Source organism: Tasmannia lanceolata, unplaced genomic scaffold (genome assembly GCF_043159265.1).
Source record: "Tasmannia lanceolata isolate RefF3 unplaced genomic scaffold, GAP_Taslan_0.1 ptg000012l, whole genome shotgun sequence".
Taxonomy (NCBI): domain Eukaryota; kingdom Viridiplantae; phylum Streptophyta; class Magnoliopsida; order Canellales; family Winteraceae; genus Tasmannia; species Tasmannia lanceolata.
In genome coordinates, this window is record NW_027518689.1 from 6317860 (window position 1) to 6324470 (window position 6611).

The following is a 6611-nucleotide window of genomic DNA, read 5'->3' on the forward strand; positions in this document are numbered from 1 at the left end:
TGTTGACAGATTCTTGGAAGCCATAAACACTCAATAAGAGAATCACAATAGTTTTTTAGGGAATGTAATAGCCAGTGAATGGATAGGAATAAAATGAGGGCTGATAATGATAGATAAAAACATGTCTAACTATTAAAAATAATTTAAATTCTCTTTATAGCTACATTAAGGCCTCGTTTGTTTCAAATTTTGAGATTCGATTGTGAGTCCAAAACTGATTATTGTACTCAAAGCTAAACATAAATTTGAGTCCAATAATCAGTCTGGGACTCCCAACCGATTTTCAAAATCCAAAACAAACAGTGCCTTAAGTATCGTGCAGATGTAGTGGGGGGTGTTTGGTTGGTTGAAGTATAGATGATTAAATACTACCAACTCTGTCATCCTATGCTTTTGGTGTAATTGGGTCTTTCACAAAGAAGAAAAACTCCATTTCTGTCAAGAAGGTTCACCTGAACATAAGAGAAGGACGGTCAATAAGGGTGCTTTTACTTATCAGAAATAACTGAAAGATTATTAGAAGCAAAAGAAAGATGGGTCAAGGTAATCCATCAACAAGGAAACAATTAAAAAGGAAAACAAAAATCAGATAGGAAGAGAGGAGTAGAATCTCCAACCAAGTAGCCTCCCCATTAACCCCCTCTAGAAAATACATTGACAAGTCGCCCATCTGGTAACCATCACTAGTCTTATAAAAACTTGTCCATTGAATGATATATGATTTAATACATTGACAAAATAAGCAGTAACATATTTAACGATTGCAATTACGACAGAAGGCAAAATCAAATAGCAGTGTCATTAAATAGTTGGTTATTTGTTTGATTGGATCACATCCTAATTCTATTTAACATCATGGATCATGGTACTCGAAGGGCAACAAATGGACTCTCTCTGGGCCTATCCCAATCACATGATCACAGCTACTTCTCTTCTAACTTCGAAGTGGGAGATACAGAGCCTCTTCAATCAAATGCTTTTGAGTTCACTACCTGGAATTCCTAGTGAATGATTTGCGGAAGGAATTCCCAAGTAATATAATTTGCAGGGACTACAATGCTTTTATAACTTCTCTGACTAACTAGGCAAATCATGAGATCTAGACAGCTAATTGTGTCGAAGGATTGTCACACAAATCCAAAGGCATTTATGGATGATGGGGCACTCAAAGAGGTAAGGTATCGAACGAGATGCATCCAAATACTTGGCAAAAAAAAAATGCATTCCTCAAAATCAAAACTCGTGAGTTCAAAATATTTCGTCAAAGTTGGAATAAGAATTGCAGATATTCTCCATTTCCAAAAAAAAAAAGAATTGCAGATAGCCAGATACTCTAATCATAATGAAAATTTCTTGATTTTTCAAATTTTTATCTTTTGCTTTTGTTTTTCTCGATAACACAACTGTTTCGAGACATATTTCTCGGAGTCGCAAAATGTGGATACGGGTTAAAACGTGGCCAAATCAAATCCTAGTCAACTCGCCATGACGTGGTCGACTACTCGGTTGATGTGGATGAGTACTTAGTTGACGTGGTCATAACTTGGGAGAGTCAAAGGCGTTTTGATTGACCTTGTAAGGCAATATGCGGACCTGGACAAGAATGCGGCCAAGGTAAAAAGGGGTCGACTTGGGGGAGTTTTGAAACTACGTTATTTCTACCAAATTCAAAAGCTCTAAAAGTGGAAATGACAGAAGATTGAATTTCTGAAGAAAATTGAAGAATGATAGACATCTTTGCAGAAGAAAACTGAAGGGATCAAAATTGAAAGAAAACCGAGGGCCTATCCGGGCCTAATTTGGTCGTGTCGTGCCGTGCCGGCCTGGCCCTGCCCGTTTGCCACCTTGAGAAGATGCTCAGCTCTATAACCAATGACTTGGCCTAGGACAAATAGAATGGAAATAGTTAATTCATAAAATTCTAATAGAAATTTCAATCTGACTGGAGCGAAATCAAAGCACCATCTCTTGGGGTGGGAAACATATTCTATTGTTCTGGCATCCCTAATTTAGTTCTTTTCATTTTTCATTTTCACCTCTAATTCTGTTCATTTTTTATGGTCAGAAACGGGCAGAATCAGAATAGGATTCTGGTTCCAACGCAGAATCCAACCATACTTGTCAAAGATTCCTAGAGTTATCCAACACCAAGGTTTTAAATTTCCGCCGAAATTTCGGATTTCGGTTAGGACCAAAACAAAAATGTTTTGAAACCGAAATTTCAGAATCTCAGCGAAATTCTTGTTAATTCCTTTACAAAATTTCAGCCGAAATTACGTAATTTTATGTAATTTCAGGCCAAATTTTGGCCAAAGTGAGCGCCTCTACCTAATTTCGGCCGGAATTTCAGGATTTTGGCTAAAATTTCGGTTTCGGTGAGGAACGAAACTACCCCGAAATTGAAATTTAAAACCTTGTCCACACCTACTAAGGAAAGTGTAAAAAAAAGAGATGAATTATATGAATAAGACAAAAATTAATATCTTATTACTCTCTCTTTGGAGAACCGAACTAATTGCAATCGGTTCCCAGAATTTGGAACCTGAACCAAACCACTTATCTTTGGAACCGAAGCGAACCAGAACTGAACTTGATCGGTTCGGTTTTGGGTTTACCCAACCTTTATATTATAAATTTTTTCTCATTTATTGGATGAATTAAGGGAATGCATGGGCTCAATTATCATACTATAGAAATGAAGCTAAAGATTGGCCCATGAAAGTTTAATGCATGCTCTATACTGATGCTCAACATTGGAAGGAGGGAGAGAGAGAGAGAGAGTACCGGAGGTTGGAGACAACGAGAGCCGAGAGGATTTCGAGCGAGAGTGGAGAGTGGAGAAGGCGAGAGTCGCAACTCGCAAGGCAAGAGTCAGGAAAACTAGGGTTTCTACTTTCTAGCGTTAAGTTTACAAGGCAACCAAAAACGTTACGATTAAAACTTACAAGGCAAAGAAAAACGTTAAACGGGGTTGAATTTATCCTCAAGTAGTAGTAAACCATTCTCACGGAACCGTTATTGGGCGGGGGGGGGGGGGGGTGATTTTCTCTGTTGGGGGATGTCATCACTCTTGGTTCTCGGTTCCAGGATCCCAAACCCAGAACCGAACCAATTGCAATCAGTTCCCAAACAACTGAACCGGAACCGAACCACTTAAATTTGGAACTGAATCGAACCGAACCAAAGTGGCTGGTTTGGTTTGGTTCCTCAGATTGGACCCGAACCATGTCCACCCCCATGGATCACTTTAGCAAGAGAGAACAATCACCTCAGTTGAATAAAATGAATAAGACAAAATCCGCTTAAAAGTAAGCCTGACCATCCACGAAATTTCCTTGCAAATCCCTGCTTGGAAATAAACCTTAATTGTTTCATGAGAAAGCTGAGCCAATGTTATCATAAATAGGAAGTAGGAACACCATTTTATTTTTCTTTTGAAATGGCAATAATTATATATCATAGCAAATTTAGGAGGCCGAGATGGACCACCCATATCTACAATAGGAAGCAAGAAAGAAACAAGAACGAAGAAAAAACAAAATACAGAGAAAACCCCTTCTCAGGGAGGAAGGTGGTTTGGGTTTGGCCATCTTCTTGTAAAGTATAGGGATTCTTTAAGGAATTTTCCTCTTACTTTGGGTTGGCGAGTTTGTTTGGGTTTGGCCATCTCTACATTGTTGTTCACTCTTTCTTTTCTCTGTGTCCAGTTATTACTCACTTGGCAAAAACAAAAATAATGGACAAGGACATATAAGTGGAAATAGTACCCACCCCTTTCCAAGCATTTGGGCTACCTTCTAAAATTAGGCCTTTTTGACCTTTTTTGTTTTGACTTCTTTAAAATAGACAACTAGCAGCTTTTGAAATTTGAAAGCCAGAGTGCCTTTTAACAGATTTGAGCTTAAGTATATTAAAAAGAGATTTTCTAGTTTCCATTGCAGAAAGCATTTCGTGGGCTGGCTGTTGCTTGAGAGCAGCCACCTCAAATGAATTAAATGAATTAGACAAAATCTGATATGTAGTCATGCAACAGCCGGCCCGCAAAATGCCTGGATAGTCCCAAGCAAATCCCCAAAAACAATACAGGCAGAAATAATACTTCCATCCCTTTCACAACACTTGCACTACCTTCTATCTCTGTTCTCTTGAAAATTACGCATTTTCCAACTTTTTTTTTGTTGGGATATGATATAGAGGGCGAGCCTTGGCACAACGGTGAGGTTGCTCTATTGTGTCCTGGTAGTCACGGGTTCGAGTCACTGAAACAGCCTATCTGCAAAGCAGGAGTAAGGCTATGTACATCTAGCCCTCCCCAGACCCCGCAATGGCGGGAGTCTCGTGTACTGGCCGCCCTTTTTTTTGGTTGGGAAATGACTTCACGGCCATTTTTTAATAACTGCACAAACCCAGTTTGTCTTTTCTTTTTCAATTGGCTTTGTGAAAGATTTTTGGGAACTGTAATCACCTTTGACAGCTCTCTAAATAATGAAAGACGAGATGAGTTAGTGCAAATATCAAAACATGGTCATGCTCATATCATTTCATTTTTTGTTTTGAAATGGCTTTTGCAAGCCACAGAGCCTTTAAAAGATTGTATACTAGGTATATTAAAAAAATATATCATTTCCCATTCAATTTGCCCACCACACAACAACAACCTCTACATAAACATTCTACTCTCTCATTCTACGAAGAGAACGAAACCCCTTCTTCCCTCCTTTATAATCCCTGCACCTCTTTTCCCATTCAATTTGCCCACCACACAACAACAACCTCTACATAAACATTCTACTCTCTCATTCTACGAAGAGAACGAAACCCCCTTCTTCCCTCCTTTATAATCCCCCCACCTCTCTCTCTCTCTCTCTCTCTCTCTCTCTCTCTCTCTCTCTCTCTCTCTCTCTCTCTCTCACACACACACACACACACACACACACACACACACACACATTTTCTAACCATGGTGTGGTGGTACAAAGTTGCCTTGTTGCCAAGGCAACTGAGTACTTAGTAATCACTGGTTACAAAATTAAGGATATCAAACTAGCCAAGAAAGCATGGATCCTCCCTGGCCAATCCTACACCGTATTCGACATCTCCCCCATAAACTACACATTCAATGTCCAAGCGAACACCGTATTCGACATCTCCCCCATAAACTACACATTCAATGTCCAAGCGATGAGCACCGAGAAGCTCCCCTTCCTCCTCCCCGCCGTCTTCACCATCGGCCCACGAGGAGACGACTTCGATAGCCTTCTCAAATACGCCAAACTGAGATTGTAGAGGGAGGTGGAGAGTAGGAATGCTTTAACTCGGACAGAGAAGCTCAAGGCTGAGTTTCTTAGCAAGGCTAGTGTTGAGTATGGGACCAAGGTAAGAATGATTTTGTTAATTTATCATTCGATATTGTTATTATAGTTCCCAATATGCTTTTAGAACCTAATTAAAAATGAAAAGACAAGTTGAGATTGTACAATTATTGAAACATAAATTGCAGTGCAAATATCACTAGCCTTTTTATTTGCTATGTAAGAAGTAAACTATAAGTATAGTATAGATGTATAAGTAGATGATATAGTAATGGCCTCCAAAGAGACCTCAATGTTCTATTTGCAAATAGAGTGCTAAACGGAAGGGCGCCCATGCAGCTGGGTTTTTGGAAGGGCCTTGTAAAAATTATTAGCTTTACAAAACTTTATTTGCATATAGGGCCCTTCTTAGCTTGTATACAAATACCCCCTTCATCTTTGAATTTTGTTTATAAAAAAATAGGTGCAAGAGGCAAATTGGAAGCTCTACAAGAAGCAAAAGGCTGCGGAGGCAGAGCTCTATCAGAGGGAGAAGGAGGCCGAAGCCCGCCGAGTGGCCGCAGGGGCAGCCCTCTTCGCTCGTCAGCAAACGGCTTTAGGGGAGCTCTGCGCAAAGCAAAAGGAGGCAGAGGGAGTAGTGGCACTCGCGCAGGCACAGGGCGTCTATGTTAACACATTGCTCAAGGCCTTGGATGGAAATTATGCGAACTTGAGGGATTACTTGATGATCAATGGGGGATTGTTTCAAGAGATGGCTAAGATCAATGCTGGGGCCATACAAGGATTACAACCAAAGATCAGTGTTTGGACTAATGGCAATGGTGGTGAGGTTGCGGGTGGTGGTATGAATGAAGTGGCGGGCGTGTATAAGATGTTACCACCATTATTTAAGGCCGTGGACGAGCAGACGGGAATGCTGCCTCCGGCATGGATGGGCACGTTAGAAGATCATCAGAATGATTAATGATTCATCAGCAATTTTTTATTTTTTTCATTTTTTTTATTGATTTCGTGGGAGTTAAATGTTTAGTCAGATAGTTTCTTTCTTATCTTGATATAGAAGAACAAAAGAGTAGAAATTTAGTTTGCATCTTTTCTACATTTTTTGTAGCATGTTCTCTAGATTTTGATTCTACTTGGTTGCTATTTTAGTTTGGTTTTTAAGAGTTTCTGTATTTAGTTGGCTGGATGTATACGGTGGAATTACGAATGCACTGAGTGGAAGTTATTTTAGAACGAAAAAAAAAAACAGCTAGAAATTAAAAGTTGTTAACAGATTCTTAGAAGCCATAAACACTC

General features: G+C 39.6%; 1 pseudogene; it reads left to right on the forward strand.

Annotated features, from left to right (window-relative positions):
- The first annotated feature begins 1092 nt into the window (after positions 1 to 1092).
- Positions 1093 to 6276, forward strand: LOC143888505 (flotillin-like protein 4 pseudogene; annotated as a pseudogene).
- The last annotated feature ends 335 nt before the right edge of the window (positions 6277 to 6611 follow it).